Below are 23,228 nucleotides of genomic sequence, written 5' to 3'. Positions count from 1 at the left end.
AGCAAACTGTTCAGCATATACACTTTCAAATAGAGTGACACCTCATGTGTCCAATCTGCTGAAATCCGCATCAGGAAACCAGGAATGGGGAAACTGGGAAGGCTTGCAGCGATTACAGGCTGCTGAGAGTCCACGTTTTCTGCGGGAACGTAGCGGAGGTCCACTTGGCAATTGGCCATCAGGTGTGACGGGGGTACTTCTGTAACCTGGAATTGTATCGGGATGACGCGGACCGAGCACTCAAGGTTAGGGCTTGGACCTGTGCTGCTTCCAGTGGCAATCTGGATTGAATTATTTTTTTTCCAAATTACTGACTCAAATCAATATGGTTGTAATCGTTACCACGCAATGTATGCCCTGTTTTAGAATTCTTGACAAATAGTATGATAAAATCTAGTACAATTTGCTGATGTGATGGAGAAGGCCTTTCCACCTCTTTCATGCCCATGGCCCAAAAGAACCCTAATACATACTTTCTCCCCATCCCACCGTCTCACTCTCTCCATGTCACCCACCCTCCCTCTCCCTTCCCCCCCTCTCTCTCTTCCTCCCTCTGTGCCTCCCTCTCCATCTCTGCCTCCCCCTCTCCCTTTCTCCCCCGTTCTCTCTCTCTTCCTCCCTCTGTGCCTCCCTCTCCATCTCTGCCTCCCCCTCTCCCTTTCTCCCCCGTTCTCTCTCTCTTCCTCCCTCTGTGCCTCCCTCTCCATCTCTGCCTCCCCCTCTCTCCCTTTCTCCCCCGTTCTCTCTCTTCCTCTCTCTCTGCCTCCCTCTCCATCTCTGCCTCCCCCTCTCTCCCTTTCTCCCCCGTTCTCTCTCTTCCTCTCTCTCTGCCTCCCTCTCCATCTCTGCCTCCCCCTCTCTCCCTTTCTCCCCCGTTCTCTCTCTTCCTCTCTCTCTGCCTCCCTCTCCATCTCTGCCTCCCCCTCTCTCCCTTTCTCCCCCGTTCTCTCTCTTCCTCTCTCTCTGCCTCCCTCTTTCCCTCTCTTTTCTTTCTGTACCTTCCTTCCTCCCTACTCTCTGCCTCTCTGTCTCTGTCTCTGACTCTCTCGCCCTCGTCTCTCTGTCTCTTCCTCCTGCCCCCCTCCCTCTGTCTCTCTCTCTCTCCCTCCTTCCCCCTGTGTCTCTCTCCCTCTGTCTCTCTGTCTCTGTCTTTGTCTCAATATGGTATTTGCACTGCTGGATGTGGGAACTGAGCTAAACGAGTGATTATAACGCCTGCTCTCTGGCGATATTTCTAGTGGGGAAAACTAGTTCCTGTCAACCAACGCTTATTAAGCATCTACTCTGAGAATATAGATGCAGAAAGGAGTAAAGTCTCTCCCTTCATTATTGGCATGGGGCGGAGGGAGAAAGAGACATGGTCGGACCTCGTGAAGGACGTTGGTAGCCGTGGCGATCGCACTGCATCCAGAACCATGAGGATGTGCAGCAGGCATGATGAGGACGGGGCCCGGGAAGGGATTTCTGAGCCAGATGTCCGTGCTGAGCCCTGGGCTCCTGGTTCTAAACTGTTGAATCTCCAGGGCCTGGGAAGCTTTTAATTAATAAATGAATAATGGCATGTGACCTTACTGATCTGTGAAGACGTGGGTCGTTGATGTAACGGGTATTGACAGCACCTCCGGCCCCAGCCGTGCCTCTTCAAGCTGACGCTTCCTCCCACAGCCTGGCTCTGCCTCTCCTCCCTCCTCCCTACAGGTCCATCCTTCCACTGTGCTTCGGTGTTTCACCACACTCCGCGTCACCTGGTCCTGGCTTGGCCCGGCGCTCACCTCACGCCCAGCTGTGGGTCACCCCCACCGACCCACCTCTTGGGAGAGGTGGAGAGAACAGGCGGTGGGATCCAGCCACAAAGGCTCAGCAGCCGAGTTTAATTCATTAACAGTTCAGTCCATTTGTCATGGCAGAAATTGTCTCACGTTTTGCAGAACGCTTTCGATCCTCCTTGAACGTCTGTAAGGTGGGCCTAACAGGACCTGCTGTTTGAGCTTTAAGCTCAAAAATACAAGTCAGAAAGAAAGAAAAACCCAAACCAAAGCCAGTGGAATAGCAACAAATAAATCTGGGTTTTCTAATCCTCAGCGCCCTTTTGTTTTTTGGTGTCAGGAGCCTGCTCCCCAGAGGGAAGCCAGGAAAAGGACACCGTGTGTTGTACCGAAAAGCCACCCGAAGTCAGACTGAACACCACCCATTTTCCCGAAGAAGATCCAATCTCCAACTGTGCCCTTGGACGTGTGATGAGAGATTCAAGTTTGATTTCAGGGAACCAAATAAAGAGATGCTGAGGGCGATTTTGACATTTTCGAATATGTGCGCGAAGGCGTTGACATCTGTGACCTCAATAATTGGAAGGTTTCGCCATGCTGTGAGGGGGGTGGGGGGCCAGCAGGCGGCCCCTGTCAGATACCATGTCAGATTGATGAATGCGTTATTTGGTGCTCTGTCAAAATGCTCGTGCTAGCTGGGCGTGATCTCTCGCGCGCATGGAACACGGGTTGCACCCATCTGCTCACTTTGGAAGCGTAATCTTGAGCCCATGCTCCGTGCCCAAGCCAGGCCTGTGACTCGCCCCAACGTGGAGAGGACTTGTGTGTTTGGAGAGGCGCCAGGCTCCGATCTTGTGCTCGCAAACCTTGGCCTGCTTGAGGACTTCTGAGAACTGCTCTTCTCTGGCGCGGTCCGGGCTCTGATAAATCACCGTCGTCCTCCCTGCCACCCATTCAGGGATTGCTCAAGCCGTGGTTGAGTGCTAATGTTTTTATAATGTGCCGTCTTTGCGACAGATTGGGATGGGAAAGCAGGCTGTTCGATGCCCTTTGTTTCTCTTCAAGCAAGGTTCTTTTAGAAATCATCACTCTCATCGAACCGGGCGGTGTCTGCATGGCAGACAGAGCCAACTGTGACCGCGGCCCCCGCTGCTGTTCCATCAAGCCGCCTGTGCTAGCTGTCAGCTGCAGGGGTCCCCGGCTCCGTGTCAGGAGGAGGCTGGGACGAGGTGCTTGATTAATGTTCAGGCCCTTCAAGTACTCTGTCTTTGTGTCTAAGAAGCACCGGGGCATTGCAGGGATGATGGGGGGGCGGGAATCCTTGACCATAATGAGTTGAGGAATGAGGTCTGACCAGGGCTGAGGGCCCTGGGCCCGGAACACAGACCCCACACCCGGCTCCCTACGACCCAGCTCTGCTATCTACCTCTGCGTAACTCTGGGGCCGTCACCAAATCTCTGGGCCTTGACTTTTCCCTCAGTGAAGAAGATTGTTCTTTTTTTTTGGGATTTGTGGAATAATGCACGTATTATGACTTTTCCTTTATTGACATTTGGCTCATAACTTAATAAGTGCTGGTTTCCTTAAGTTCAGATGCCTGAAAAGCAGAGGGGTTCTAGTAGCACAGCCATTGTGAACCTCTAGGAGGATACAACATCCTACTAGGTCACACAGATTTATCACATGCGTATAAATGATGTGGTAACCATTTTTTTTTCTGAGCCTTAAATCTGAACTTAGATTATTATTATTATTATTATTGTGTCATGATGGGGACAGTAGAACACGGTGATACCTATGGGGTCGATAGCATGACTGCAATGATCAGGACCTGAAAGTCTCTTTTATTTATTTACTTTATTTTTGAGAGGAGGGGCGGGGGGCAGGTAAGGGCAGAGAGAGAAAGAGAACCTTAAACATACTCCAGACCCAGCTCCGAGCCCGACACGGCCCTCGATCTAACGACTGTGAGATCGTGACCTCAGCTGAAATCGAGCGTCAGACGCTTAACCGACTGAGCCACCCAAGCGCCCCAGAAGTCTCTTCTGAGGGGCCATCTGCCCTTCCGCGCTGAGGCAGGTGTCCTGCTTGGAGTGTCCTGGGCTGACAGGCACGGGGCTTAACAGTCCCAATGCAGTTTACTGTCTTGTCATATAGCGGCCAATGTGCGTGAAGGACTCGGAACACCTTGGAGACGTATTGCAGGTATGGGTGAACTTTTCTGTGAGGGTCCAGATCGTAACACGTTTGGGCTTCACGGGCCATCTGGAGTCTGTCACAACCGCTCAGCTCCGCCGTGGTGGCTTGAGAGCCGCCGCAGACAGCCTACAAGCTGTGGGTGCCGCTGCGTTCCGGCAAAACTTCGTTTAACAAGCTGGGTGGCAGGCTGGATTGGGCCACGGTTGGCCTCTGGCGAAAACTGTATTAAATATGTTAGGTAGGGACGCTTTCAGTCTGTCCCACTCGCAGCCTGGAGTAGAAGAGCAAAGCAGGAGGCACCCCTTGTCTGTTTTCTGAAGTCCTTGAGCGGTTTTGGTTTTCCCTCAAATGGGCTCAGAAGTTGAAGCCACACGTCCTCTTTGACGTCCAACGTGCGCTGCGCGCACTTATCTTTCAGGTCAGGAGGCTGACTTTTTTTTTTAAACCAAAAGTTTTTATTACAAAATTTTTTTTCTCTGGGGCGCCTGGGTGGCGCAGTCGGTTAAGCGTCCGACTTCAGCCAGGTCACGATCTCGCAGTCCGTGAGTTCGAGCCCCGTGTCGGGCTCTGGGCTGATGGCTCAGAGCCTGGAGCCTGCTTCCGATTCTGTGTCTCCCTCTCTCTCTCTCTGCCCCTCCCCCGTTCATGCTCTGTCTCTCTCTGTCTCAAAAATAAATAAAAACATTAAAAAAAAAAATTAAAAAAAAAAATTTTTTTTCTCATGTTTATTTAGTTTTGAGACAGAAAGAGAGAGACAGAGCGCAAGCAGGGGAGGGGCACAGAGCGAGAGGGGGACACAGAATCCGAAGCAGGCTCCAGGCTCCAAGTTGTCAGCACAGAGCCCGACACGGGGCTCGAGATCATGACCTGAGCTGGATGCTTAACCGACTGAGCCACCCAGGTGCCCCAAACTGAAAATATTTTAAAAGGCGTGAATCTGTGGCTTGCGGATGAGAAGGACCGTGTTCTTACACTAGTGAGGGGAGCCTACGGAGTGGGATATAATCTGTTTTGGTCTCTTCCGGACTAAGGAACGGTATTTATGTTTGCTTTAATGGCATCCCTGAGCGATTTTGTGAAACCCAACTCAGGTGAGTGTCATTCGAGCCTTTCCTTCTGCGTGAAATGCTCTGACCGTTGTCGGCTACAGGCTGCGAATGAATATCCGACAGAATCTCTGACCCCAGTCACAGCTGAAGGTGTCCTGTATGTGGTCTGCCCTGTAAGGGGACAGAGGCAGCCAGGCTGAATTCGGGGCGTGTGGCCCCCGGGCCAGGTGGGTCTGATTTTCATCCTGGGTCTGCACACACCTCCTCTCTCCCTGCCCGCCACCACCCTGCACGTTCAGCAGCTCATGGGGGAGCGGGGGCTGATAAGACAAAAGGGGAAGTGTCTTCCTTCGGTCGGTGAGCAGCGTGGCACATTGTGGTCCGCAGCCGGCTGGCTTCTGCAGGCTCCTGTGGCCAGGCCCCGGCCAGGGGTCTGCTGCGTGCCGCTTCCTCTCTCCCCCTTGCCTCGGCTTGGCTCTACCCTCGGCTTGGCTCTACCTGGCTGCTTTTGCCAGGGCACCACTCCGAGCAAGACCCTTCGCTCCCTTTGGGCCACCACTCACTTGGGCGGGAACCTCCGCCTGGTTAGGACACACACCTGCCTGCCGACGCAGCCTGGTGCAGGGTGCCCTCTTCCCCGGGGTCGCCTCCTGGAGCGCAGCCAATGTCCTGGCATCCTGAGGATGGCCGCTCTTCCTGCTGCACACGACACAGTCTCCTCACAGTACACACCGTTCGGGGCTGAGCCTGCTCTGCGGGTCTTTGTTCGGGAGACAGTCCCAGCCCTTCCCTCCTCTCCGCTCTTCAGGGCATCCAGAGCCTGTCTGAACCCCACTCACACTCTTTGTTTCCCCCCAGAAGTGTTTTACCTGCCGTGACACAAACAGAGATGGGGCAGGTGTGGCGGCCACTTCCCAGGCCCAGCCACACAGAAGCAGACCTCCAAGCGCTCTGAGTGTGATTCCTGCCAGTGCGTAGTAAAGAAGATTCTGGAAACAGTCACCACCAGGCTTGTGCACACTGTGGGCACAGTGTGCGTGTCTACGTGCGTGTGTATGAGTGTGTGTGTCCTGCATGTGTGTGTGTGTGTGTTTGTGCATGTGTGCACGCGAGTGTGTGTACGTGTGTGTGCACTGTGGGCACATGAGTGTGTGTGTCTATGTGCATGTGTCTGAGTGTGTGTCCTGTGTGCATGCATGTGTGCATGCTGTGGGCACATGAGTGTATATCTCTACATGCGTGTGTATGAGTGTGTGTGTCCTGTGTGTGTGCATGTGTGCATGCTGTAGGCACGTGAGTGTGTGTGTGTGTGTTTGTGTGCACTGTGGGCATGTAAGTATGTGTCTATGTGCATGTGTATGAGTGTGTGTGTCCTGTGTATATGTGTGTGCATGCTGTGGGCATATGTGCGTGTGCACGCTCTGGGCATGTATGAGGGTTAAAGGCAGGGGAAGCCCGGGGCAGGGTGGCAGGTCCCCGCCCCCTGAGCACGGGGACTGATGCTCCCAGCCACGTGGCCACTCGGGAGCAGCAGCTGTTGGCCCAGCCCCCTGGGTGCATCTTGTGTGGCCCCCGCGGACAGCCAGGTGGCTGCCTGCCGGCAGGAGGACCTCACTGGACTCACCTGCTCTGGGCCGGCAGGGCACTCCTGCTGCGTCCTTGGGGGGACAGATCCCATTAGCTCCGATGACCTCTCCAAGCCAGAAAATGACGCTTTCAGTGTTTGTGATGGGGACCGGAACACACGTGCCCCCTCCCTCCCCCCTCGTTGAACTGAGGGAGTCGACCCAGAGGGAGTCGAGAGGGGCAGGTGTGCTCTTGGGGAGGAGCCAGTTCCGATGGGCACCAGAGGCTTTGCGGGAACATTTGCTTGACTGGAGTAAGTCCCTCCCAGAACAGCCAGACAGAGACTTGAGTGTTTATCACTTCATAATAAAATCTAAAAGGGTGAGTAGAAATCACCTGAGAAGAAGTCAATATTATTCAGATGAAATGTGAAATAGCCTCAATTAGGCTCTTTCGTCGGGGGTGAGGGACGCTGGATGCCAGTAGATCCTCCCAGGAGATTTGCTTCCTAGAGTCGCGTTGACCTGATTCGATGGTTGTTTAGTGAGAGCAAAATACATTATTGTGCGTGTTGCAGAGAACAGCGAGGGAGATGGTGGGGACTGAGTGAGAAGGGAGATTGGGAACACATGTGCTGGCCGCCTTCCATGAGTGTCAGATTCTTACCATGCCCAACCCTGCAGAGTGGGTATTACCTCCATCTTACAGACGAGCAAACAAAGGCGCAGAGAGGTGAAGGAACTTGCCTGAGGTCATAAATTGCGGAAGATTCAGGTTTGGAACAGGAGTGTAGCTAGCTTCATGTTTTTCTACTTTCCCCAGTGCAGAACACTGTCTCGTTGAAACATAATGTTTCGAGAGGCATGTGTATGCATATAGCAATGTTCCTCTCTTCCCCTCTGATGGATGCATCCAGAAAATGAAAGCACAAGGTCGCATTCGTTCTTTGAAATGATGTGTTCCATATCTGAGTCCCATTTTCTCAGGGGGCTGAAGATTTACCTTTATAAAATCTAACATCATACAGGAAGACTACCGTAATAAAACTACTTGTGGAATAGTTTATATCCCCCCACCCATTTTGCCTCCATTCATTCATCCTGTATTTCTTTACAGACACTCTGGTTCGGTATGGTGAATGCATACCTTGAAGGAAGAAATGAGAAAGCCAGGTCATAAGGCAATGAGATTATCCTGTGGTGCTGAACCGTAATAGAATATTTCTTGACAAAAATATGATTTTGCTCAGCTCCGATGTCTACTGGATACATAACCGTGCTTGCTTTCTTCTGGGGTTTTAGATCATTGGTGGCCGCACCTGCTATTATCATAGCACATCTGTCTAGTTGTCTTTTCCAGTTCATTTCTTTGCATTTCATAGGGCTTCTCTCTGCCCAGTAAGGTTGAGCAGCCTCTGACCTGGAGAGAAAACTCTTAAGGCAAAGGATCTTTGAGTTTTATTGCCCTTCAGCAGGGCCCTGCATTAGGACGATGCTGAGGGCATATTAGCACTGAGTAGTAAAAAACAAAACAAAACAAAAACAACAAAAAAACCCCAACAACACACACACACACACACACACTAGGAATCACATAGGTATTTATTGCACAGAATGAAAAACTATTGTAAGCTGACCCATAGTGAAATCAAACTGCAGACACTCGTTACTCGTCTTTGTTCTATATTGTTTGGCCTAGAATCATTTCAAACCAGACAGTGAGCCCTACAGGGGGCCTGTTGTCCTTGTTCAGACCAAGCAGACAAGTTCTATGGCAGAATTCTGCCATCGAAGTAAAATGACACAAGAGAGAGTATGTTGTCTTTAGCTAGCACTGATTGTGAGAAGATATTCCCCAAAGGAGCAGGAAGTCCTCCTTAGGTTTTTGGGAGACAGTCATTGTCTTGCTAGAAGGCTTGGGTCAGATATAAAGTGGGCCAGAATCCATTCTATTTGTTCTGTGTTGCTATACATCACACAAGTTTAAATCATAGAAGTCACATACAGATAAGATTTTAAATGCTCTGGCAAGGAGAATTTGCTCTTCTGGATGGACTTGTGGAGAGGTTGGGTTTTTTTCTAGTATAGAATATATATAATTTAATTTGGGTTATAGGATGAGAACGGCCAGAATTGCATAATAGAAGGTAATCCTTATTACAGAAGACAGCATTTCAAGTATAGGAGAGTAAAGTACTACACTCTTAAAAGTGAAAATACACCTAATAATATCATCATCCAGTGCCATTTACTGCCTTTTTTTTTCAGCAGAGAAAAAACACTTGGTTTCAAAGAAAATGAACACCCATAAAACACAGCATTCATAACTTGTGAAATCATATCTAAAGGCCACACATTACTAATTACCTGAAGTTAGAGATCCCAGATGAATTTATTAAGGCTTTTACTTTTCAATTGTGCCTAAAAATTAAAGGAAAAACATGCATTTTATTTATTTATTAAAAAATTTTTTTTTTCAATGTTTATTTTTTTTGGGACAGAGAGAGACAGAGCATGAACGGGGGAGGGGCAGAGAGAGAGGGAGACACAGAATCGGAAACAGGCTCCAGGCTCTGAGCCATCAGCCCAGAGCCCGACGCGGGGCTCGAACTCACGGACCGCGAGATCGTGACCTGGCTGAAGTCGGACGCTTAACCGACTGCGCCACCCAGGCGCCCCAAAACATGCATTTTAAAGGAAGTTGCTGGAGCATCTTTGTGTAACCTGGAAAGGCGATAGTCCCGCAGTGGTTCTGTGACTCTTAGCCCCTCACCCAACTTCCAGCCTATTTATAAGAGGAGATAGAAAATGTTAGTAGTGAGACTTTCTAGGGAGAAGCCAGCAGCAGGGACCCGTGTGCCTCTTGGTGTTTGGAGGACAGAGACTAAAGTGTCAGAAGCAGGCGTTGGCTTCTAGACTAGAAACTTCTAAAAGAATGAAGCTAGCTGGGTCTGTCCCGATGTCAGAGCACGTTGGAAGGGTCCCATGGCAGTGCACTGAGTTGTCAGTATTTGATAGACTAATTTATGGAGTAGTTCCCCTGGGCCAGAATGATCCCTGCAGAAATTAGCTGGGCTTGGGGCTCTGAACATTCTCCACCCAAAAGATCTGTCCACCAAGGGCAAGGTGATCCCACCATAAATAGTTCATCCCAAGCAGGCCCTAAGGAAGGTTAGGTGAAGAATGCATTGCCTGCATTGCATTAAGGGAAGTAGAGGATCACTGAGCATCCCAAGAACCCCCAGGTGTGCTCCCTGGGAGGGGCCAGCATCCGGGGATCTGGCCCACATAGGAACCTAGAACAGGTGCAGTGGGAGAAGTCAAGGCTGCACTGTACCTCAGTCCGGTTTCTGTATAATTATATTATATATATAATGGAACTTCCTCTCTCTCTTTGTTTTGCTCCTTTTAGTGTTTTTTACATTTGTTGAAAAAGAGGAATAAATATGTCTTACCTCTGAAATTTTGATACTTAAGTCTTTTATAACAAAAATAGTATGTTTCTTTTTTTTTTTTTTTAAGTTTATTTATTTATGTTGAGAGACAGAGCAAGCAGGGAAGGGGCAGAGAGAGAGAGGGAAAGAGAGAATCCCAAGAAGGCTCAGTGCTGTCAGCACAGAGCCTGATGTGGGGCTTGAATTTATGAACTATACGATCATGCCTGAGCCAAAATCGAGTCAGACGCTTAATTGACTGAACCACCCAGGTGCCCCCAAAATAGTAAGCATGTTTCTTAATTGGTTAATAGAACCCTAATTTATGAATCAGTAGTGGTGAAAAAACTTAAAAGTTTAGTGCTTACTATGTGCCCAGCGCAGAGTTTTTTCTCATCTTTCCCTCAGGTGGAGGCTTCAAGTGGGAATATCACCCTTACCTCACCTAGGATAAAGCTGAGGTAACCAGACAGATAAAGGAATTTTCCTTTGATTACAAAGGGGAAGAGTCAAGCTATCACTCCAATTTCAGTATTTCTTACTTAGAACCTCCACACTTATACTACATGTTGCACATTGTAAGTCAAAATGGATCCCTCGCCAAAGTCTAGCACATGGTAGGCACTTAAAAGACATTTATCAAACGAATGGATAAATACAAGAAAGAATGACGTTTTGTCAGGTGAGCTGCACTCTCCTATTGTGTATTGGAATCAATTATGTTAATGTCACAGTGGATGATAAAATATCATCAGCGTCAGCTAAGGAAACCAAAGAAACCAAACAAAACCTTGCTCGCGTTGCTGGATCAGCGGAGATTTGAGACCCACGTGAGAAAGGAAGTAGGAACCTCTCACTGCAGTAGAAACTCATTTTGTCGTTTCTTTTCTGACTTGTGCCCGGTGTCAGGTAATTAATGGTCTCTCAGCAGCCATCCAGGTGCCCCCAAGAGGCACGCTATTTACGGGGACCTCACGTCGAATTCTTTTGTGGAAGGAAGAAAGAAATCTCCCTCCTTGGTCTTTTGCTTTGTTTTTGGTTTTTTCTCCCCCCGCCCCCGCCTTTTCTTTCCTGATTCAACATATTTTGTGAACCCAAAGGCCATGTGCTGGGCTCAGGCTACTGAAATGGAAAAGCCAAGGTTTCCGCCTCCAGAACGACATACAGACAGAGCAGAGAAACCCCGAGTGCATATTCCAGGCGTTTGCATATTGGCGCTTCTCGAGGCAGAGCCCAGGGGGAGGCCACCGTTGCCTTTGTGCAGAGACACTCCCTCCCTGGCAGGCTTGCTCTTTGCTTTTGGCTCCAGATAGATGCACGTCTGTGTCTGTGTTTTAAAGTGCAGTGAACTGCACAGGGACGTTCTTTTTGTCTGCACATTTTGTAGGTGTAACATCTCAGCCCACACGGCCCACCTGCTCTGATCCCCATTTCATCCTTAACAACTGGTGTTTTTAACAGTGGTGCTGACTCTGGGTTAGTTACTGAAGCATGAAGCAAGCAGATAGACGTGAGTCACTGGGCCTGTAGAGGCCAGCTGTCCAAGGGATGGTGCCAGGCGCCCTGCCCTGTCCCAGGAGAGCAAGGCTGTGGACCCTGGTGTGGCTGCTAGTGGGAGAGAAGTCAGTGCAGGCAGGTCGTGGGGCCGTGGGGGTGCCGAAGGAAGACGTATGAGGAGGTGAAAACCTCGGCATGCAGGTGTGTGGTTAACGTTTCAGTTTTGCTCTGTGCATGTTTTCACAGGAAGTTTCAGGTCGTTCCCTGCCTCCCCCACGCGGGGAAGTGACCTAATGGGACAGTGACATGTTCCCTGGCTTCTGCGTGACCTGTAAGGACGCTTTGGAGCTCTGAGGCCCGAGGACGGCTGTCGTGAGCCTGACAGGTGGGAACCCTGTTTGATAACTTAGTATTTTACCCAGACAAAATTTTGTGAGAATGCTAACCCTCCAGCCTTGCTGTAGACTCCAGAAACCCAAGTTGTGGCCGCCGCCCTTGACTCTTGGGAGGAAGGAGCCCAGCACAGTCACCCTCCTGCCCCCCCCTGCATCTCTCTCCCCATCAGAGAGCACTCACCTCTTCTTCTCTGGATTCGTATCGCAGGTATTAGGACAGCCGGATGTGCCGTGGTAGTATTAGTGTTGTCTAGAAAGATTTTGTCTCATTCTCTCTGTGGACTTGTGATACATTTGCACCAACCATGCCATTAAAACTTAGCATACTTCAAAAAAAAAAAAAAACTTAGCATACTTGCTGTGACGTGGGAAGTGACACTTTCTACCATGGTAACCGACAATATACTGGAGAATCACCCTGCGGTCCCCCAGGGCCCTAGAGTGAAGCCAGTGACAATGGAGAGCAAGTCTCTGCAGAAGCAGGAGGGAGAATCAGTGTGAAGGCCACGTGCATGTGTATTACTGAGCCCATCCTGGCAGTGCAGTTACCTAGTCAGCCTGAGCTCGTCTCCCACACCAGCTTTGGAAATACCAGTCTCTTGTGTCCTTGTCTCTCTTGCAGCCTCATGTGGGCACGCCATCCAGCCCAGTCAAATCCAGTGGCGTATCCTATGACGATGTTCCTACCACATTCATTAACGTGGTGCAGGGGTGCAGCCTCCCGCTAACGGTTAGATAACTCTGCAAAGCTAACCCATGTAGTTTACAATCAAAGTTCCCTGTTCTCCAGGCTAGTTCAGGAATAAATTTTAGAATGTTTTATATGGTTTTAGAAGGTTTAGAGCAGGTGTTGGCAAAGTATGATCATGGGGCCTTATTTTTGCAAATAAGGCTTTAGGAGTATATGACACACCCATTCATTCACCTAGTGCCTATGGCCGATTTTGTGCTCTGAAGGCAGAGTCGTGTAGTTGCGACAGAAAACTTATGGCTTACAAAGCCAAGAAAACATTTACTACCTCCCTCTTTACAGAAAATATTCGCTAAAAAAATGGTTAAAATCTTCCAAATACGTTGACTTTCTTGGTCAGAATTTCAGGAAGCAGTTAATCCAGAGGGTCCAAGGTGGTATCTCCAAATAGTGGTTAAAATGAAGCTTTATATGCTAAGTAAGTACCATGTACAGGTTGGAGTAGCAGCTAGATTACTTTGAATCTGAAAGGTCAGTAACAGCATCCTTTGTCTTGAGGCTTGAGTTTCAGTGTGTCTGGAGAACCCTTTCTAGCTGGGACCAAGATCACACTGACCTTCTTGTGTGAGACGCAGAGCTCCAAAGCTCTGGGCAATTCCTTCTGCCTGGGACCCTCCTTTTCTCCTTTTTTCCTGACTCAGTCAGGTCAGAGCTTAAGGGCCACACCCCAGGGAGGATTCCCTGAGCCCCGGATAAAGTGAGGTCTCCTGGCTTACTCCTCATTCACATCCTTCATGTCGCCGTGGGTCACCCCGTGTCAGTGGTAACTTCCCCCTTCCTTGCTTCCTTCTGGCTCCACAAAATCAGAACCTGTCTGCTGCCTGACAACGTGTCTCCTGACGACCTGGCACAGGGCCTAATGCAGAGAAAGTGCCAACAAGTACTTTGGCTCTAGTGAACACCAGCTAGCGTCCTGAAGCCTGGGCTACAAAGTGCAGCTCATTACAAAGTCTCAGGAATGCTAGTCCACAAACTCAGGGGCATGAGCGCGTAACTCACTTAATTTCTCTGTAACCAGACTCAAGCTTATGAGCAACGGCACTTATGGAACTCCTTTGCTGCTAATGGGACACTTAACTCATCAACACAGTACCCCGGGCCCCACTGCAGAACCCAATTGCTTCTTTGGAAACTACTCAAATTGGACGTCCTCACCTTCTCCTTTTTTTTTCCTCCTTTCGGAGGATCGGACTCTGGATGAAGGCTGCAGACTGAGCTCATGGTCAGCCTGGCCCCACCTAGACCTTAGACACTAGCTTCTGTTTCACTGTAGACCTGGCCAACTCCTTCTCATTACACTGTCTCCACCTCCACCCCTGAATATACCATGATCCATAGGTTCTGAGCTTTCTTTCAGGGACCATGGTTTCCTTGAGACTACAGTCCAGCTTTTGGGTATTACTGGGCAGAAGGTGGGTGTGGGTGGGTTCCTCAAATAACATGGCTTGTGTGGGTTCTGAGAGGCAGCTGTCCATCACGTTGCCTAAATCTACTGTTGACGTGTCACGGGGAGTGGGTGGAGACAGGACTCTCTAGGAGAATGAAAGTCTCCCAGGAACACTTTGGAAAACTATCCAGTGCCCTTCTGCTGTGGGATTTCCAAGTTATCTAAGGACTCCATTTGCCCCTCCAGGCCTTGGACAGAGGGGGCAGGTTAGGGACGTGAGTGCCACAGAGACTTCCAGTTCTGTATTTTCTGCTCTTTCTCCCACCTGGAGGCTGACTGTTGAGCCACTTTTCTAGAGGTGGGCAAACTTACCGCATCAGCCTGTGTTCTTGCAGAGAATAATGCAGTGTAGACCATGCTATGTCCCCAGGCTCTGATCATATTCTAGAGGAAGAATTTTCTCTTACAAGTGGCTGGCTCTTTGTATAACGGGTTTAGGCATTCACAGTTACCAGCTCTATGGTGAAATCCAAGGGCCTGTTCTGGAATATTGATGTGCAATGCCATTCTTGTCGTACAAATCCTAGCTCTCCCTTAGGCATAGTAGGTACCTAATTTTAAAAGAAAAAGGCCCAGACCCTGACCTCTAAAATCCTACAGACTAGCGGAGGTAAGAGATCCATAGACAGAACCCTCCGATGTTGGGAGGGACCTCTAATGAAGAGACAAGCACATCACATCCTGTGATTAAGGCAGAGATGCCTCTCTCCCTCTCCTACCTCAAAGTCATGTATGATTTTCTTCTACTCTATTCGGACACCTGTATTTCCTGAGCCTACAGTGCTTCCCCCCCACATGATTACTACATTGAAGACAGATACTCATGAAGTGTTCTGGTTGGCCAAGATTGGTACCAAATGAAATGGAAGGTGAATGCGACCTCAAAGAGGGGCCATCAAAAAGCAAGGATGAAGGCACAGCAGGAGAAAAAGATTTCAAACACTGGGGATTCATTTCCAAGTGAAGGGGACAGATAATCACCCATGCAAACCCAGAGATAGAGTAGCCAGCTGAGCGAGGGAATTCTCTGGATGACCCTGTGCAGGGAGACATACACTGATCTTATTCTCCCAAGAAAGCACCAATCCACTCTCCATTGGGAGGCTGGGGTCCCCGAGATGCATCCCAATATTGAGCCGATAGCTCTCTCCTGGCTTCTCTGTTACTGTTCACCTGAGCTGGACCCTTCCCCTCACAGGACCTACTTCTTGTCAGCCAGTATCCATCCCATCATGGGCTTCAGGGCTTCGATGAGTCAGGTTTTCCTATTTTTCATCCCTGGCTGTGTAAGTCCTCCTTCCCAACTTCAGTTCTTCTTGGACTCCCCTTCTGTGCTTGGCTCTACCCAGCTCAGCTTCTGGAGCCACAGCCATGGATTTTTCTCTCAGCAGAACCAGTAGCTAAAACCCAGCCTCCCCAGGTCTGTGTCTAGGTGAAGCCCAGGAAGGAACGTTCTGAAGCCAGGATGGTGAGGATGAATGTGCCTCGGAGAAAGAATACGGACCAGCAGATCAGCAAGTTATTGGCTCTTGGGTTGCTATCAGAATGGAAATCTGTCTACCTTGTCAGGGTCCCCAAGGCTCAGACATACGTCTGTGGCAGTGTCCCTCAGGATCCTTGCCATGGAGTTCTTTTTTTTTTTTTTTTTAAGTTTTTTAAATTTTATTTTTTGAGAGACAGAGAGGGACCAAGTGCCAGCAGGGAGGGAGGAGAAGGAGAGGGAGACCCAGAATCCAAAGTGGGCTCCAGGCTCTGAGCTGTCAACACAGAGCCCGATGCCGGGCTCAAACTCACACACTGTGAGATCATGACCTGAACGGACAACCAACTGAGCCACCCCAGCACCACGCCACCCCCGCCCCTAGCCTCTTGCTATAGAGATTTTTAAACACAGACTATGAATGCTGAAGAGGGTGCTGGAGCAAACACCTTCCCCTCTCCTTTGATACTGAGTGGGAGAGATTGGAACATTCATGGCGGTCCATTTTGTAGGTAGAAAAGCATAGGTGTGGTCAGGTGAGATGACTTACTCAGGACAAACGGTCATCCTGGTTTCAAACTTGGCCTCATGTTATCACTCGAGAAACGTTAAAACTGCTGCTTCGAGGGTCCCCACCCCACAGGCTCTCATCTAATTGGTGTGGAGGCTGCTGGGATGCCGAGTGTTTTGAAAGCTGCCCAGGTGATTCTTCCGTGCGGTCAGAGCCGAGAACCCCTGAGCCGGTTAGTGGTCAACGGAGAAGCTAAGCCCAGGCGTCCCACCCCAAGGCCTGGCGTGAGCAGTTACCGTTTGAGAGGAGGGACCTGGATTTTTTGCATGTCACAGAGCCATGGAAATCTGGGGGCAATCATGTGCCCATTCCTCGGTGACTCTCAATATTTTGTCTATGGTTTTTACCATCCGTTTTTAGCTCTTTCCGCTGTTCAACCATAACTTTTTAGCTGCCAACTCTGGGGAGTAATAACCCACAGTTTCAATAGACTCTGGAGAAATTATCGTGCTTTTTTCCCACAGGGCAGACAACATAAGGGTTAGTCAACAAAAGAAAAACAGCAAGCTTTCTGTTACCAAACAAGACTTTCACAGACTCCTAGGGTCATTCTGGCAGAACCTGTATTTCAACACCCGACATGGCACACACAGTTGCGGTGCTAGAAGAGTCCATAGGAAGCATGTGCTAGCCAGCTCGTCAGCAGTAGTCACTCCCAGACACTGAGCTCTCCGCGCTTTGACCCCACAGGCTGCCAGGCTTCAGCAGGACACAACAGCAAGCCCTTGAAAACTCCTTAGCTGTTCATGTCTGAAGCTGCCACTAACCCTTCCAAGCACAGTCTCAATATGCTCGGCAACACGGTGGAGGCGAGGTCAAAAAGAAAAAAAAAAAGCATTTCAGAAACCTCCAAAAACAGTCATTGGGGAAGATCAAGGCAGAGCTCATAAAGTCTGATAGAAGGTTCTAGAAGGATTGAATCATCTCAAAGGAATGATAACGGGCGAGAGCTACACGCTTTCTTTGCAAACAGGTCTGCCAGTGATTTGTCAAATATCATGGCAACTTGGCAACTTTTTAAGAATTTTCTGCAGTTTTTTCCACCTTCTCCGTTGGTTAGAAATACAAGTCTGTCTCCTGGGTGACATTAAGGTGTTTCTGAAACATCACAAGCAGCGGTGACTTCATTTTAGCACATCATTTTTTCTTCTGAAAGGCACGTGTACACAGCAGATTCTGTCTGTGTGAGATTGGCATGAACGTATCCATATTTAATTGTGCCACAATGGCTGTCACACTCCTATTCCCAAGCGCTTTAGTTATGACAATAATATTCTGAATAGCAGACTGTTTCTTCACCAAGATTCGACTGTGTCTTTTCCTTAGAATATGCTCCCCAGCTTCCCCACACACACCAAGGTAAGTTTCTTCCTTTTCGGCGTTCTGACAGCTGTTCTCATCTCAACAAAAGCATTTACTATCCCGTGGTCTTATGGTCTGCATTTCATATTTTTGTTGTTCTGCTAGTTTATGAGTTCCTTGAAGGCACATACCTTAGCTTTTTAAAACGCTCAGCCTAGAGGAGGCTCGGTTGGTTAAGCATCCACCTTTGGCTTGGGTCATGATCTCATGGTTCATGAGTTCAAGCCCTGCATCAGGCTCACTGCTGTCAGTGTGCTCTCTCTCTCTCTCAAAAAAGAAAGAAACTTAATTTTTTTTTTTAAATAAAATAAAACACTGAGCCCAGATTATTTGAATAATCAGGAAAGGCTTGTTGTGCTGAATGGGGTTTGCTGGAAGCCATCTGGGGATGCTTCTTCTCAACAGGGTGACGGTTGTGCTCTGCCTGGCACCTGGGGTGTTAGTTTTCTGGGGTTACCATAACAAAGCACCACAGGCTGGCAGTGGGGGTGGGTGGGTTACACAACAGAAATATATTCTGTCACTATTCTGGAGGCTGGAAGTCTGAGCCTGAGGCTCAGGCAGTGTCCCTCCATTAGGATGGTCGAGGAGCCTCCTTTCCAGCCTCTCTCCTTGGTTCTCAGTGGCCGTCTTCGTATTCACTTGGTGGTCTCCCTGTGTCCTGTCTCCAAATTTCCCTTTCAAAAGGATACCAATTGTACTGGATGAGAGCCCACCCTAATGACCTCAGGTTAAGTGACTGCCTCTGTGAAGACCCTATCCCTAACTAAGGTCACATTCTGAGGTCCAGGGGTTAGGATTTCAACACACTAATTGGGAAGGATACAGTTCAAGCTGTATTACTTGTGGCCCTTCGGTGACCACTCCCTGCTTGCCGTATCTGCAAGGCAAAGCCCAAGTTTCCGTGCCTCCTTGTTTGCGAGGTGTTACTTATATTGCCTGGGACGTCAGCTTCTTTTTTTAATTTTTTTCAATTTTTTTATGTTTATTTACTTTTGAGAGAGAGAGAGCTGGGAAGGAGCAGAGAGAGAGAGGGAGACACAGAATCTGAATCAGGCTCCAGGCTCTGAGCTGTCAGCACAACCGGGAGATCATGACCTGAGCTGAAGTCAGATGCTCAACCGACTGAGCCACCCAGGAGCCCCCATTGAGCTTCTTTTAAGGTGAGCTCAAGACTCCCTTCCCGGTCTCCTGCAGTGTACCCATGTAGGCAGAATGAATCCCCCTTTCCTGTATGGGCCACAGTCCCTTGCACTGCCAGCCACCAGACTGTGGACAGTATTGACATCTCTTTAATCCATTACCTGCGAGCCCCCAAAGGATGGGAACAGTCCTTTCTCTGCGACCTTCAACACCAAGCACAGTTCTTAGCTAATGTTTGTCAGAGGACTAAACAACACAGGGATAGTAAGTAGGTTTCTTCTCCCTTGTTCATTCCATCCAGGTGATGATAGGAGAGATGTGGTGAGAAAGACCGAGGGTCTCTGGGGCCATCTGGAAACCGCACCATGTGCAATTAACATCTCTTGTAGGTACAGCTGTGGTGTTCAGGGCCTTCCTTTGGGTATTTGCCAACGCATTCATAGAGGCTGCAGGGAGTGTGATAGTAACTTGAAATATTAGACAGAAGAAAACAAATTCCTGGGTTTCCAACCAAAAAGCAAAGGACTCCTGAAAAAGCTATCATGGCTTTGTGGAGAATTGGCACCAAAGAATACAAGGAAAGCTTGCAAAGTTTCCCAGTGAGTAGGGCCCAGAACAGGGACCAAGCAGTCATTGCATGGGATGGAAATGGATGAATGGATGGAGCCAACATTTTGGAAAATGCACACAGAAAGAAGTCCTGGAGGACACAAAGAACTCCATAATGTAGAAGCCAGCTCCAAATTATAGTTGGTAGATTATCAACAGTATATGTTTCTACTAACCGGGGAGAAGAATACATATTACTACCCCCAAATCCTTCAGTAATTCATGATAGCCTTACAGTGTATAGCTTCCATATGATAGGAAATAAAATAACACCCTAAAGAGGAAAATACAATTAAATAAAATATAGTTCACAACTCAGTTTCCATATGCAAATAGGCATGAACAGCGTATTCGTCTGTATATAATAAATTTAAACTTTTGAAAAATGAAGAACTAAATTAGGGCATAGAATTTCTGCCTCAGAATGGAGATATATGAGTTTTAGATGCAGTTCCAAGAGGAAGAGAAGGTTGTGCTAGTCTGTATTTTAGTTAAGTTGCCATGTAAACACCTTTGCACATGAAGTTGTCCAATATTTGTTTTATACCTGAAAAAATAGCTTGGGCAATCTAATGTCAAACCTAGCCGTATCTGAACAAGAAAAATTAAAGAGCCAGTGATTTATATACGCGTAAAATTTCTGGTTTAGCAACTACTCCCTACACAATTTTAAACATTTGGTTAAAAATAATTTAAACGTTTTAATTAAGTGACAGAACGGATCTTTCCTGTACCTGCCATTTTAATAGGGTCCCTACAGTTTTCAGTGGGGTGAATATCAGGAAGAATTTTGTGCTGAAATTTAATAATAGAGTTTTCCTGTCTGGTAGCTCTTCAGAGGGAAACAATCTGGCATGCAGGGGCATCTCATGACAGTGGAGTAGCTTTGTGTGGGCTTCAGGCCCTAGGGGACATGGCCACTGGGCTCCCCATGTGGACCAGGTGATTCCACCCTTCTGGAGTGAAAGTTGCTTATCAAGGAGCATACCCAACACAGATTTTTTTTTTTTCTTCTCTAACTGACAAAATGATTGCATCACATGCTACTGAGTGCTGGAGTTTTCAGAGAAAACACAGTCAGTGCCATGGCAACTCAGAGACACATACATGCAATTACTCTGGAAAACAAGAATGGAGAGCCCCAAGGAGAGACTCAGACCCAGAAAGCAATGGGTCTGACAATGACACAGGACATCCATGAAAGATCATACGATTGTGATATCACAGAGAAAGACAGTGACACAGAATAGTATTCCATCGATTTTTCTGATACTATGTGGTGGTTCTCTTTCCTTTACCTTGAATTTAAACTAGCTTCACTTGTATTTATTTCTTTTGGTAAATATCTCCGAGGCAAATATAAATAATATGCAAAATAAAAATGAAAAAAAAACCAAAAATATTTCTTGCTAGACTCTCTACAAGAAAGAGAAATAGTGTGGGATTCTGACAGAAGAAGTTTTGGAGATCAGGAAGCATTCCATTCACTGAGAGGCTATGACACCAGACACTTTGTGTAGAGCATGGCAATGTCAGAGATGGGCCAGAGCTTAGTGTGAGCTCCCCCAGTGCTGCTTCTTCTAGACAAACAACAAAACCAGACAGAAATCCATCTAGACAAATGCAAATGATCTGTGTTGGGTACAGAAATCAAAGCCTTCTTACTGCCGTCTGGGTCTCTCCTGTCTTTCTGGAGGAAAACTAGGAAGAGATACAGTAAACCCAGCAAACACTGGATCTGGCAAAAACAAAAACAAAAACAAAAATCTACAGACCTAAAAAATGAGTGTTGGTTTTGGAATGGTGGAAGAACTGACTGTCCCACAAAAGAACAATTCTGTAGGGGAAGGTTTCAAATGGCCAGTTTGCATCCTAACCAGATCAAAGAATTGGAACTAAGACCCATTTTGCTTCCATGTCTCCCACCTACTGCACACTTGCATCATCTTGACCTTGCCTGATTTAAACACGACTTCACTTTCATCTGCTTGTATACTGACACACAAGACCTCAATGAAGCTGCTGATACTGGTAGGTCCTATTTCGTGCCACGTCCTGTCACTCGGCATTGAACTTGACCCAGGCATAACAGTTGCTGCTTTGCCTAATGGCTGTGATCGTTATTCACAAGTTTTAGTCATTCACTCAGAGAATCACGTCAGCCATCGACTATGTGCCAAATGATTGGCTGGGTACTGTAAACACGACGCAACAGGACTGAGCCTTTGCCCTGAGGAGGTTGATGATAGGATGAGGGACACAAACGAGAACCCACGATTGGGTGGTGGTCAGTCCCACATCCTGTAAGGACACCCTGGGAAGGGGATGTAACCAGCCCATTGTCAGGAGTCTGGAAGGACTTCTGGGAGGAAACTACTCGTAAGCAAAATCCTACAGGAAGCCACACTTGCCATAGATGAAAGTTGAGTAGAAGGAAAATAAAATTAATAAATGGTGGCTTTTACTGATGGCTTATGATGTCCTAGAGATCTGCACAGCACTCTCCAAGCACTATCTTCCTTGATCCCCATTGCAGTTCTGGGAAATGCATGGTGTACAATGGATGGGGAACAAAAGGAGGGATTGGGAGACATTCCTCATTAGAATTATTCAATAACGCAATCAGCTCTTTAGAAATAGTGAGCTCTCATCTTCTAGAAGGACTCAAGCAGTGGCTAAATGAACTCAGAGCCAAACAGATGACTGAGCATGGAATTAGGGATCGTACTTCCTCAGATGTTTCTAAGGGCCCATCCACCCCTGAAATGTTATGACACTAAGGCATCTTAGAAGATTTATATAGCATGGTATTTGTTATGATAATGTACTTGGATGATGACTAATATTGTTACAATGTACTAAGATCTGATTAATCTGAGTAATAATAACATATTTTGGCAACAAAATTGTAATGCAGCATTTCTAAACATTTGTTAGATCACCAAGAAATTTCTGTCTCCTGAGGACAGAGGGTTGTAATGATTTTGACCCATGGGGCCCATATGGTTATAATGAGTTCATATTCATTATGTATATATTCAGGAAAATATGTTTATTGATTGATAGCACATTCATTTGGATTTTAATAGTAGCTGTAATAATAGCAATGTTGCCCTATATTGTGGCCTCCCAAACATGTCGCAACAAAGATTTTCATGTTCTTCTTCTCCTTATCACACACTAATGAAAAACCAAACTGAATGCAAGAGTCAAATTTCTCATATTTAAAAGCCAAGAAATTAGCACATACATAAAATGATTAAGGAATTTACATGTATTTATTCTAGATAATGTAAATACAGGATACTTGACTGCAGGCTGTATTTAAAGGTAAGGGTCTAGGTTTGCTCCATAAAGCCATATTCTTTGCTTTAACCTGAGAATATGTGGCTCAGTGATTTGAAAGTTCTTGCCTTTGAGGGTTCAAAGAGGCTCATGCAGAGCTGTGGGCATTGAAGTGTTTCGGCACAAACAGAAAAACTGACTATGCAATTATAGACCAAACCAAGTAAAAGCAAAGATGAAAATTAACCCCTTCAAAGGAAGTCCTAGTCAGAGCTGGATTAAGAGTTGAGTTTCTGTCTCAGACCTCGTGATGCCAGCTACAGAACTCCACGGTTGACTCTGTTATTTCCTGAAAGCCTCAGCTGACTGGGTTGCATATTTTGGGGGAAGGAAGGCGGAAATTTCAAGATCTCCTCTACTCTCCTTCATACAACCAAATGACCAGTTTTCTCACATTTTGATAGCTCTGAAATTGATAGGCTTATTACAACTCATATTAATAGAAAGCATTGTATCATTACATAATTCGTGGCACTTTTCTTTCTCAGAGGTACACAAAACATGCACACATCTCATACGTGACATCTTAGATTTGCTAAAATTGTTGCATTTTATAATCCCGACTTCTGGTCTACCCACTTGATTTCCCCTTTCTTCCAAGAAAGCGAGTTCCC

At 47.5% G+C, this 23,228-nt stretch overlaps 1 protein-coding gene across 2 annotated transcripts in view; it reads left to right on the top strand.

Annotated features, from left to right (window-relative positions):
* Positions 1-23,228, top strand: part of RNF144A (ring finger protein 144A) — a 367,937-nt gene that overhangs the window by 298,803 nt on the left and 45,906 nt on the right. Inside the window, exon 9 of one of the 2 annotated variants that reach the window (XR_006703908.1) lies at positions 16,620-17,440. The exons of the other annotated variant lie outside the window; for it this stretch is intronic. The gene's annotated coding sequence lies outside the window, so the exon portion shown is untranslated. Of the gene's footprint in view, positions 1-16,619; positions 17,441-23,228 lie in introns of those variants that run through there. 2 annotated transcript variants of the gene reach the window in all.

This window comes from Leopardus geoffroyi, chromosome A3 (assembly GCF_018350155.1).
Source record: "Leopardus geoffroyi isolate Oge1 chromosome A3, O.geoffroyi_Oge1_pat1.0, whole genome shotgun sequence".
Classification (NCBI taxonomy): domain Eukaryota; kingdom Metazoa; phylum Chordata; class Mammalia; order Carnivora; family Felidae; genus Leopardus; species Leopardus geoffroyi.
This window is presented reverse-complemented; position numbering and strand designations above follow the sequence as displayed.